Source organism: Triticum dicoccoides, chromosome 5B (assembly GCF_002162155.2).
Source record: "Triticum dicoccoides isolate Atlit2015 ecotype Zavitan chromosome 5B, WEW_v2.0, whole genome shotgun sequence".
NCBI lineage: Eukaryota > Viridiplantae > Streptophyta > Magnoliopsida > Poales > Poaceae > Triticum > Triticum dicoccoides.
The window spans coordinates 254,755,944-254,769,690 of record NC_041389.1 but is presented as its reverse complement, the minus strand read 5'-3'; positions in this window follow the sequence as shown (position 1 = coordinate 254,769,690).

Sequence of the window (13,747 nt, the reverse complement as noted above, 5' to 3'; positions counted from 1 at the left end):
ACCAGGTTGGTCACCTCATAACCACTCGCCCGCCCCGCGCGTCGCCATCGGTTGGTCACCTCATCAGCACTCGGCCGCCCTGTGCGTCGTCAATCGGTTGGTCACCTCATCAGCACTCGGCGACCCTGTGCGTCGTCAATCGGTTGGTCACCTCATCACCACTCGGCTGCCCCGCGCGTCGCCACTCGGTTGGTCACCTCATCACCACTCGACCGCCCCACGCGCCTTCAGACAGCTAAGTCATTTTGCATTCTGTTATTTTCGCCCCGAGAATTCCATAATTCACACGTCACATTCACTCGGAGGCCACACCACCGAGTGTACCTCTACGCTCGACTGCTTATTTTCACATACTTGCTTAGTACTGCTTATGTGACTCCCAAGTCCAACTTCCATTTTTTCACATATCATTCACGAACACCATGTGTCGTTCTTCATTTCAAGTGTGCATCGGTCCTCCGGGGCTGCAACTCAGTCGAGACACTACACTTCCGTTTTATTTTAGCCAGTATTCCAACGAGTTCAGTAGGATCTCTCGCTTCGACAAGTGCGAACGAATCCTTCATTCTTTTAGACTTTTGCTGGTCAACCAGCAAGCCCCTTGCACTCCCAGCGGGTGTCTATGGGTGTTATTCACACAAATCATTTCAGCACACATCAAATTTCCTCAAGAAATTATTGTGTTGACTTGTGCCATTTTTTACACAAGTTACGCGATCACTCGACGGCTCTACGCGCCAACTTCATCGTTGCCCGGACTCGGTCACCATACTGGTCCTAGCGCACCACAACACTGACCTTGTCACTCTGTTGACTTCAAACACGTCCGGCCAACCCCTCTATGGAATTCTCTTCATCGTATCAATGATATAGACCTCGTCGGGCATGAGACAGATAAGTCCCTTTCGTAATTAAACTTCACACTTCACTCTTTTGCGAGTTTGCCTCTTTCGAGCATCACTCGGAAGCTTCTCCTCATCTTTACCCAAATCCGACTCGATGAATTGCAAATCATCCATTCAAGACTATATTTCTCATATTCCGGCATGTCCATTGTCTAAGCCTGTAGTATGCTCGGGGGCTACGCCGCACTCGGAGGCTGCACCTCATTTGGAATGACACTCGCCTGAGTGGTCGAGTACTTCATCACCAGTCAGATCCTTCACTTCAACAAGTGCATTCGATCCGCCACTTGGACAAATTTTATAATCACCCAGATGCTCTGCACGCCATCTTCTTTCCTACTCAGACTCAGTTGTCGCGCCGGTCTTGTTGCATTGCAACCACACTACACCAAACTTGTCACTACATAAGCTTCGAAAGCATTTGACTAAATCCTCCGAGGACCATTTTCACTGTCCGGTGACACACGACTTCTCCTTAGCCGCTTCGCGCGCTGCTACTCGGTTGTGCATGTCTTCACCACTCGGCTGCCCCGTGCATCTCCACTTGGCTAGATATGTAGTCCTACATTCGACCACTTCACACGTCATCACCACTCGACCGCTCTGCGCGTCACCACTCAGTTGCGCGCGTCTTCACCACTTGACCGCCCCGTGCATCGTCACTCGGTTGTACACATCATCGCCCCTCAGCCGCCTCACGCGTCACCATCAGTTGGACATGTATTTACCTCTACACCCCCAGCACGGGAACAACTAAGTTACTCATATGGTCAAACCTCATATCACACTCTGTAGCAAGCTTACCTTCTTCGAGCATCACTCGGGGGCTACGCACGGCAGTTGGCCATGTCACCCTCAGGGGTTACGCCCATTTGGTCAACCTGCTGATCACATCAGGAATATTCTTCTGACCATACATGCTCGGTTCGCCGAAGATCTATAAGTGAAGCACATCTACTTGGATAAATACCCCTTTCATGCAAAAGGGTAAAAATGAAGCGCCATCGCTGAATACAGGCGACCTTACTCGTCGAACGTCGTTCGTACAACCACCTTGTTACGCATCCATCCGATTGATTCAATTCCAGACAAAGATATTTGTCGTGCCAACTGCATGAAGGTTTACCGAGAGACTTAAACCCTCTGCCAGACTCATCTAGTCCGACAGAGGCTCGGGGACTACACCCAGTGGGTGCACTCAGCGTGCCCCCACTGGAAGAGAACTCAGAAAGAAACATTTTTGCTCGATGCAAACCCATCTCCAGTATTACTCGACCTCCGAGTCAGAGAAGAACAAGTTCGATCAGTGCCAGCTAAGAAGAGTTTTAGTTCTCTCATACCCCCGCTGACTGCCTGCAGTCGACGGCGGTCTCGGGGACTACACCCAGTGGGTGCAGTCGGCGTGCCCCCACTGGAGTAATCTCCACTCGGTACGGCCTGACCAGTCCGAGTGGTGAACAACAACAAAAAGACAGGCTCTAAGACTCCCGCTGACTGCCCGCAGTCGACGGCAGTCTCGGGGACTACACCCAGTGGGTGCACTCAGCGTGCCCCCACTGGAATGGTATCCAGTCGGAACGGTCTGCCCAACCCGAGTGATGGCCAAACAACAAAAAGACAGGCTCTAAGACTCCTGCCGACTGACCGCAGTCGACGGCAGTCTCGGGGACTACACCCAGTGGGTGCACTCAGCGTGCCCCCACTGGAATGGTATCCACTCGGAACGGTCCGCCCAACCCGAGTGACGGCCAAACAACAAAAAAAATACACGTTCCAGGCATGAAGAAATTCTGAGTAATCAGTTACTCAATGCAGGCCCAGCTCCAAATCACTCCAAAAAAATATATTCTATAAGGCGAGTTTAACGCTCCTCCGTGGACCTGTTTTGAGCCTTCTTCTAGGACTCAAAGTGTGAAACTCACAAGTGTGGATCTAAAACCGACTCGTATTGACGATCCTCCGGGATAAGAATGGCATCTCTCTAAGAGAGCAGTCCATGTGTCAATCTGGTTGCACGGATTTGATGACACACCCATACTCAGATCATGAGTTAAACCTCTCCCGAGAGATGAACGAATGTCACCAAGTTGCTCCTCGCAGACACTTACCTCGATCAGTCGGGAAGCGTGGTGCCGGAATCCATTGAGATTTTGTTCAAACCTTGGTCGTCTAAAAAGCGCGACGACATGTACCGAGTATTTCTGTAATCACTCGGACCAAACTGTGTCTTACACCAACTCGTTCTGCAAAATCGCAATCGATTCGGGGGCTAATGTTGGGGATATACATAACAGGTAGGCCCATGAAGGGTCGACATATCATGAAGCATGGGGTCCACACAACATGTGGGTCCAGGTCAATTTCATACAGACACATTATTCACTCGGACAAGCAGCATACTATCCACTCGACCAAGCAACATACCATCCACTCGGATGACAGTTCACCACTCGACCGTACGACTCACTCGGATATACGAAGGCCAGCAGGCAGCAAAGCAGTCGGCATCTTTCTAATAGTGAGGGCTTAATGGTGGGCTGGCATTATGGCATTCATACCCCACTTTGTAATGTAGGAGGTGAGGGGGTGGCGCACTCTATATAAGCCACCCCCACCACTAGACTAAGGGGGCCTCTTCTTCCACCTCTCTCTCTTTTCACCATTAGTCTCAGGACTTAGCTCAGGCATGGGGATCCATTCCTCTCTCTCACACACATTGTAATCTCCGGATATATACTCAGATAAAACAAAGCCTCTCCGGAGCACGAGACGTAGGGTTATTATCTCCACCGTGAGAGGCCCGAACTCGCTAAAACCACCGTGTCACCCATATGCATCTCGATAGATCATGCTCCGTTATACTACCCCTATTCTACTGTCAGACTTAGAACCACGACACCTCTGACGTGAACTCCAAGACTCCAGGATCATATTCTTCCAAAAAATCACGCTGCCAAAGGTTTCATTCCGTTTGGACTTCGTTTGATATTCCTTTTCCTCGAAATACTGAAACAGGCAATAAAACAACAATATGGGCCGGGCCTCCGGTTAATAGGTTAGTCCCAAAAGTAATATAAAAGTGTACAATAAAGCCCATAAACATCCAAAAGGGGTAATATAATATCATGGAACAATAAAAAATTATAGATACGCTGGAGACGTATCAAGCATCCCCAAGCTTAATTCCTGCTCGTCCTCGAGTAGGTAAATGATAAAAAAGAAATTTTCGATGTGGAATGCTACCTAGCATAATTCTCAATGGAATTTTCTTTATTGTGGCATGAATGTTCAGATCCAAATGATTCAAAATAAAAGCTTATAAAACATAAAAATAATAATGCTTCAAAGCGTACTAACAAATAATCATGTCCTATCAAAATAGCATAGCCAAAGAAAGCTTATCCCTACAAAATCATATAGTTAGGCCATGCTTCATTTTCATTACACAAAATACTCCCATCATGCACAACCCCGATGACGAGCCGAGCAATTGTTTCATACTTTTTAACACGCTTCAGCTTTTTCAACTCTTACGCAATACATGAGCGCAAACCATGGACGTAGCACTATGGTGGTATATGGTGGTGGTTGTGAGGACAAAAAGGGAGAAGATAGTCTCACATCAACTAGGCATATTAATGGGCTATATGGAGATGCCCATTAATAGATATCAATGTGAGTGAGTAGGGATTGCCATGCAATGGATGCACTAGAGCTATAAATATATGAAAGCTCAACAAAAGAAACTAAGTGGGTGTGCATCCAACTTGCTTGCTCACTAAGACCTAGGGCATTTTGAGGAAGCCCATCATTGGAATATGCAAGCCAAGTTCTATAATGAAAAAATCCCACTTAGTATATGAAAGTGACAACATAGGAGACTCTCTATCATGAAGATCATGGTGCTACTTTGAAGCACAAGTGTGGAAAAAGAGATAGTAGCATTGTCCCTTCTCTCTTTTTCTCTCATTTTATTTTTTTCTTTTTCTTTTATTTTTTCTTTTCTTTTTTTTCTCTTTTTTTTCTTTGGCCTTCCTTTTTTTTCTTTTTGGCCTTTCTCTTTTTTCTCTTTTTTTTCTTTTTTTTTGTAAAGTCCGAAGTCTCATCCCGACTTGTGGGGGAATCATAGTCTTCATCATCCTTTCCTCACTGAGACAATGCTCTAATAATGAAGATCATCACACTTCTATTGATTTACAACTCAAAAATTACAACTCAAAGCTAGAACAGGATATGACTCTATATGAATGCCTCCGGCAGTGTACCGGGATATGCAACGAATCAAGTGCGACATGTATGAAAATTATGAAGGTGGCCTTGCCACAAATACGATGTCAAGTACATGATTATGCAAAGAGCAGTATGACAAAGATGGAACGTGTCATAATAAACGGAACGGTGGAAAGTTGCATGGCAATATATCTCGGAATGGCTATGGAAATGCCATAATAGGTAGGTATGGTGGCTGTTTTGAGGAAGATAAATAAAGGGTTCATGATACCGGCGAAAGTTGCGCGGTAATAATAAAGGCTAGCAAAGTGGAAGGATGAGTGTGCGTATATCCATGGACTCACATTAGTCAAAAAGAACTCATATACTTATTGCAAAAGTCTACTTTGCCCTCGAAGCAAAGTACTACTACGCATGCCCCAAGAGGGATAGATTGATAGGAAAAGACCATCGCTCGTCCTCGACTGCCACTCATAAGGAAGACAATCAAAAGAGCACCTCATGCAACAAATTGGTCACACAACTTTTACCATACATGCATGCTACGGGACTTGCCAACTTCAACAAAAGTATTTCTCAATTTCATAATTATCCACTAGCATTACCCTAACATTACTACCTTTATATCTCAAAACAATTATCAAGCATCAAATTGATCATAGTATCCAATTCTCTTCCTATGATAGTTTTTATTATACCCAGCTTGGATGCTCATCATTCTAGGACCAACTTTGTAACCATAGCAAATACCATGCTATTCTAAAAGACTCTCAAAAAGATATAAGTGAAGCATGAGAGACTAGAAATTTCTTCAAAATTAAGACACCACCGTGCTCTAAAAGATATAAGTGAAGCACTAGAGTATTCTAGCAAATTCTAATCAAATAGGCTTCTCCCAAAAGGTGTGTACAGCAAGGATGACTGTGGTAAACTAAAAAGCAAAGACTAATATATTACACGACGCTCCAAGCAAAACACATATCATGTGGCGAATAAAAATATAGCTCCAAGTAAAGTTACCAATGAACGAAGACGAAAGAGGGGATGCCTTCCAGGGGCATCCCCAAGCTTAGGCTTTTGGATATTCTTGAATATCTTGGGGTGCCTTGGGCATCCCAAATCTTAGGATCTTGCCACTCCTTATTCCATAGTCCATAAACGCTTTACCCAAAACTTGAAAACTTCACAACACAAAAACTCAAAAGGAAATCTTATAAGCTCCATTAGTGAAAGAAAACAAAACCACCACATAAGGTACTGTAATGAACTCATTCTTTATTTATTTTGGTGTTAAATCTACTGTATTCCAACTTTTCTATGGTTTATAAACTATTTTATTGGCCATAGATGCATCAAAATAAGCAACCAACACACGAAAAACAGAATATGCCAGAACAGTCTGTAGTAATCTATATCAAATGTATACTTCTGGGACTCCAAAAATCCTACAAAATTAGGAAGACCTAAGAAAATTGTGTACCAATCCATATAAAAAATAATAAGATCAGAAGCACGTTTCTCAGAATTACCAAAACTTATTTACTGGGTGCAAAAGTTTCTGATTTTCAGCAGGATCAACACAACTATCACCGTGAGCTATCCTATAGGTCTTACTTGGCACTTTATTGAATAAAAAGCTATAAAACATGATTACTACAGTAGAATAATCACGTGGACACACAAAAACAGTAGGGATAAATATTGGGTTGTCTCCCAACAAGCGCTTTTCTTTAATGCCTTTCTAGCTAGGCATGATGATGACAACGATGCTCACATAAAAGATAAGAATTAAAACATAATGGGAGCATCATGAAGCATATGACTAGCACATTTAAGCCTAACCCACTTCCTATGCATAGGGATTTTGTGAGCAAACAACTTATGGGGACAATAATCAACAAGCATAGGAAGGTAAAACAAGCATAGCTTCAAAATTTTCAACACATAGAGAGGAAACTTGACATTATTGCAATTCCTACAAGCATATGTTCCTGTCTCATAATAATTTTCAGTAGCATCATGAATGAATTCAACAATATAACCAACACCTAAAGCATTCTTTTCATTATCTATAAGAATATAAAATTTACTACTCTCCACATAAGCAAAATTCTTCTCATGAATAATAGTGGGAGCCAACTCAACAAAATAATTATCATGTGAGGCATAATCCAATTGAAAACTAAAATCATGATGACAAGTTTCATGGTTATCATTATTCCTGATAGCATACTAGTCATCACAATAATCATCATAGATGGCAACTTTGTTCTCATAATCAATTGGAACCTCTTCCGAAATAGTGGAATCATCACTAAATAAAGTTGACACTCTTCCAAATCCACTTTCATATTCATGACAATAAGATTCAACATCCTCCAAAATAGTGGGGTAACTACTTCCTAAAGTTGACACTCTTCCAAACCCACTTTCATCAATATAATCATCATAAATAGGAGGCATGCTTTCATCATAATAAATTTTCTCTTCAAAACTTGGGGGACAGAAAATATCATATTCATCAAACATAGCTTCCCCAAGCTTATGGCTTTGCATATCATTAGCATCATGGATATTCAAGGAATTCATACTAACAACATTGCAATCATGCTCATCATACAAAGATCTAGTACCAAGCATTTTAATGCATTCTTCTTCTAGCACTTGAGCACAATTTTCCTTTCCATCATTCTCACGAAAGATATTAAAAAGACGAAGCATAAGAGACAAACTTAACTTCACTTTTTTGTAGTTTTCTTTTATAAGCTAAACTTGTGATAAAACAAGAAACAAAATATTCGATTGCAAGATCCAAAGATATACCTTCAAGCACTCACCTCCCCGGCAATGGCGCCAGAAAAGAGCTTAGTTGACGGGGTGTCAGTGAGTGCCGCTTACCTAGCCTCCCCGGCAACGGCGCCAGAAAATAGCTTGATGTCTACTACACAACCTTCTTCTTGTAGACGTTGTTGGGCCTGCAAGTGCACAAGTTTGTAGGACAGTAGCAAATTTCCCTCAAGTGGATGACCTAAGGTTTATCAATCCGTAGGAGGCGTAGGATGAAGATGGTCTCTCTCAAACAACCCTGCAACCAAGTAACAAAGAGTCTCTTGTGTCCCCAACACACCCAATACAATGGTAAATTGTATAGGTGCACTAGTTCAGCGAAGAGATGGTGATACAACTGCAATATGGATGGTAGATATAGGTATTTTTAATCTGAAAATATAAAAACAGCAAGGTAACTAATGATAAAAGTGAGCGTAAACGGTATTGCAATGGTAGGAAACAAGGCATAGGGTTCATACTTTCACTAGTGCAAGTTCTCTCAACAATAATAACATAGATAGATCATATAACAATCCCTCAACATGCAACAAAGAGTCACTCCAAAGCCACTAATAGCGGAGAACAAACGTAGAGATTATGGTAGGGTACGAAACCACCTCAAAGTTATCCTTTCTGTTCTATCTATTCAAGAGTTCATAGTAAAATAACATAAAGCTATTCTTTCCGCTCAATCCGTCATAGAGTTCATACTAGAATAACACCTTAAGACACAAATCAACCAAAACCCTAATGTCACCTAGATACTCCATTGTCACCTCAAGTATCCGTGGGCATGATTATACGATAAGCATCACACAATCTCAGGTTCATCCAACCAACACAAAGTACTTCAAAGAGCACCCCAAAGTTTCTACCGGAGAGTCAAGAAAACGTGTGCCAACCCATATGCATAGGTTCATGGGCGGAACCCGCAAGTTGGTCACCAAAACATACATCAAGTGGCACGTGATATCCCATTGTCACCACAGATAAACACGGCAAGACATACATCAAGTGTTCTCAAATAAAGACTCAATCTGATAAGATAACTTCAAGAGGGAAACTCAATTCATCACAAGAGAGTAGAGGGGGAGAAACATCATAAGATCCAATTATAATAGCAAGGCTCGCGATACATCAAGATCGTGCCATAGAGAGAACACGTGAGAGAGAGATCAAACACATAGCTACCGGTACATACCCTCAGCCCTGAGGGTGAACTACTCCCTCCTCGTCATGGAGAGCGCCGGTATGATGAAGATGGCCACCGGTGATGCGTTCTCCCTCCGGCAGGGTGCCGGAATGAGCTCCCGAGAGGTTTTTGGTGGCTACAGAGGCTTGCGGCGGCGGAACTCCTGATCTATCTTGATATTCGATGGTTTTAGGGTACGTAGGCTTATATAGGCGAAAGAAGTCGGTCGGGAGGTGCTCGAGGGGCCCACGAGACAGGGGCGTGCCCAGTAGGGGGGAGGCACCCTCCTATCTCATGGCTGCCTCGAGGCTCTTCTGACATGAACTCCAAGTCTCCAGGATCATATTCTTCCAAAAAAATCACGCTGCCGAAGGTTTCATTCTGTTTGGACTCCGTTTGATATTCCTTTTCCTCGAAATACTAAAATAGGCAATTAAACAGCAATATGGGTTGGGCCTCCGGTTAATAGGTTAGTCCCAAAAGTAATATAGAAGTGTACAATAAATCCCATAAACATCCAAAAGGGGTAATATAATAGCATGGAACAATAAAAAATTATAGATATGTTGGAGACGTATCACCCCCCGTTGCCGTTCATCCCCTTTTTTGTGGTACGTTCCCCTTGGCCTCGGTCTTGATCGTCCCCTTGTCTAGTTTTGTGATTCTCATAGTTGTTGTTGTGGTTTTTGCTTATGTATTTTTTTCGTAAGCATGTGATTTTATCTCGATTTGAAGTCGACACTCGTGTCTGCTCTATAGGCAGAGGAAGGTGCATCTAGGGTTTCGTCAGATTTCGCCGATTTTGTTGCTTATATCTGTCACTTCATCCTTGTGCTGCAGGCAAACGCCATGTCTTCGCCGAGTCGAGTGGGAGGAGGAGTTCAGGGTATGTGGAGTACTTATTTTTGGCTTTGTTTATTTTTTTGATGTTTATCTAGTTTCCTGATTCATCCTGCATATTTGTTTATGCTGTGTTAGTTGTCAGCTTTCCTTTGCATTATTTTTCATGTGATGTTTTGTAATTTCTGTTTCTGGTTTTTTTAATCCAGTAGGTGATTGCAGTGGTCATAATGAGACACCAATTGGCTCTCGTTGTCCTGGTGGTAAGGATCATGGTGGTGAGGGAGGACATCAAGTGAATTCACCAATTGAATCTTCTCCCATAAGTGTGGCCCCTTCTTCTGGTATGTGAATGCTTTGTTTATTTTATGTATGCTGCTTACTTGATGTTGTAAAAATTGGCGTTGCCTTGCTGTATCTAGTCCGGCATTTTGTTGGGAACAAATGTGAAGTTAGTGTATGCAGCACTGTATTTATTTGTATATGTGAACTCCACTATATGTATGTGTGAACTGCATTGTTGTTTTATTCAAGTTTTTTGTACAATGCATTAATTTTTTTAGCTCATGATTGGAGCACTGCATTTATATGTCTAAGTGTACTACATTTGTTCTTTTTGTGCACTTTTTAGCGACCATAGTTAAAATTCATTTTGACATAGTGTCTGTTTTCCATGCTGGGGCGCCTGGGTTTGAGGAGGTTACTCAATTGATTGACCAATATTTTGCAGAGGGTGATGTTGGTGTGAGCTTTGACCAGAGACATCCCGTCTTGTATGAAACACAATCGAGTCTGTTGATGGTACAGAGGAAGTTACACATGAGTGGATGGTCTCGAAATAGCTTTGTGCATATGAATTGAAGCAAAGCAAGAAGAAGTTGAGGTTTGAAAGTGACTCAAAAGAGTGTGCAGAGAAGGAGAAGCAGAGGAGAGCTGCAGATGGTGCCAAGGGTGCCAAATTTGTCAAAGTGAAGCAGCCTGCTTTGCAGAAGAAGAGGCTGAGTTCTGTTGCTGAGGAAGGTTGTACTCCTCGGCGGAGTCCACATGTTGCTGGCATGAACAAGAATCTTGGCAAGAGAACTGCTGAAGCTGGTGGAAAGGATCCTCAGCGCAAGCGACTACATATCAGTGAAGGTCCCAACTCTAACGATGACGACTTTGTGCTTGTAGATTTTGTGAGGGATGTTCATACTGGTAGACGCAAAGACTGTGGTCCATCTAAGAGTTTACCCAAGCGTGCCCGTGATGATGGCGATGAAGGTGTTGGTGCTGACTCTGGCGAGGAGGCAGATGATGTTCCAAAGGTTTGTTGAAGTGTCTACATTTGTTTCCTTCATTGTTATTCTATCTGTGTTTTCTCTGTCTCTTTTTATGGCTAATCTTCTAATGCAGACTGCATTTCCCTCTATAGAGAGGAAGAAGTCTAGTAAGAGCAATGCAACTGAAGATGATGCTGAGGGAGATGATTCTCGATTTAACAAGACCGTACGTTTGTCGCTTCCCACTGTTTGCAAGGCTGCTTATTTATTGAAAGATGCACACTGTAGTCGTGTTCGGGATGCTGGATTCGGTGTTGTCTTTGAACTGACAGTAAAGTTTCATCGCATTTTACGACATGGAGCCGACGCCAAGCCCTAATCTCTCTCGGGAGGGCTGATCTGGAGTCCGTTCGGGGCTCCGGAGAGGGGGATTCGTCGCTGTCGTCATCATCAACCATCCTCCATCACCAATTTCATGATGCTCACCGTCGTGCGTGAGTAATTCCATCGTAGGCTTGCTGGACGGTGATGGGTTGGATGAGATTTACCATGTAATCAAGTTAGTTTTGTTAGGGTTTGATACCTAGTATCCACTATGTTCTGAGATTGATGTTGCTATGACTTTGCTATGCTTAATGCTTGTCACTAGGGCCCGAGTGCCATGATTTCAGATCTGAACCTATTATGTTTTCATGAATATATGTGTGTTCTTGATCCTATCTTGCAAGTCTATAGTCACCTATTATGTGTTATGATCCGACAACCCCGAAGTGACAATAATCGGGATACTTCTCGGTGATGACCGTAGTTTGAGGAGTTCATGTATTCACTATGTGCTAATGCTTTGTTCTAGTTCTCTATTAAAAGGAGGCCTTAATATCCCTTAGTTTCCGCTAGGACCCCGCTGCCACGGGAGGGTAGGACAAAAGATGTCATGCAAGTTCTTTTCCATAAGCACGTAGGACTATTTACGGAATACATGCCTACATTACATTGATGAATTGGAGCTAGTTCTGTGTCACCCTATGTTATAACTATTACATGAGGAATCGCATCCGGCATAATTATCCATCACTGATCCATTGCCTACGAGCTTTTCATATATTGTTCTTCGCTTATTTACTTTTCCGTTGCTACTGTTACAACTACTACAAAAACCCAAAAACTATTATCTTTACTTTTGCCACTGTTACCTTTATTATCATACTACTTTGCTACTAAATTCCTTGCTGCAGATACTAATTTGTCCAAGTGTGGTTGAATTGACAACTCAACTGCTAATACTCAAGAGTATTCTTTGGCTCCCCTTGTGTTGAATCAATAAATTTGGGTTGAATACTTTACCCTCGAAAGCTGTTGCGATCCCCTACACTTGTGGGTTATCAAGACTAATTTCTGGCGCCGTTGCCGGGGAGCATAGCTCTATTCTCTGAGTCACTTGGGATTTATATCTGTTGATCACTATGAAGAACTTGAAAGACGATCGAACTACTATTTTGCCCTCAACTACGAGGGGAGGGGAGGAACTGCCATCTAGCTCTGCACTAGATTCTCCTTCCATTATTAGTAGGCTTGCGACACCTAAACCTGCTACTGCTATGAATTCTGATATGTCGCATGTTATTGATGATGCCACTTCTGCTATGCATGATGAAACTACTTCTGTGCTTGATACTACTTTGCCATTAGGTGAATTTCTTGATGAACAACTTGCTAGAGTTAGGGGGAATGAAAATATTGAAGAACCTATTATTGATGATAGTGATGATGAAGGTTCTCCCAATGGTTATGTATTGCCTGTTGTTCCTAAGGGTTATGTTATGAATGAAGAAGCTGCTAGGGAAATCTTTGCTTGCAATGATAGATATGATCTTAAGCAATTATTAGCTAAATGGAAGCAGCGGTCTCTTAATGCTAGAATGAAACCCGACCCTGCTTTTGCTACTTCACCTATCTGTGTTACTGATAAGGATTATGAATTCTCTGTTGATCCTGAGATTATTACTTTAGTTGAATCTGATCCTTTTTATGGCCTTGAATCTGAAACTGTTGTGGCACATCTTACCAAGTTGAATGATATAGCTACCCTGTTTACTAATGATGAGAAGTCTCGCTATTATTATATCCTTAAGATATTTCCGTTCTCATTAAAGGGTGATGCTAAGACTTGGTACAATTCTCTTGCTCCTGGTTGTGTGTGTAGTCCCCAGGATATGATTTATTACTTCTCTGCTAAATATTTCCCTCCTCATAAGAAACAAGCTGCTTTGCGAGAAATACATAATTTTGTGCAAATCAAAGAAGAGAGTCTCCCACAACCTTGGGGGAGGCTTCTCCGGTTACTTAATGCTTTGCCTGATCATCCTCTTAAGAAAAATGAAATTATTGATATGTTTTACAATGGACTAACCGATGCTTCCAAGGACTACTTGGATAGTTGTGTTGGTTGTGTTTTCAGGGAAAGAACAGTCGACGAAGCTGAAATATTATTG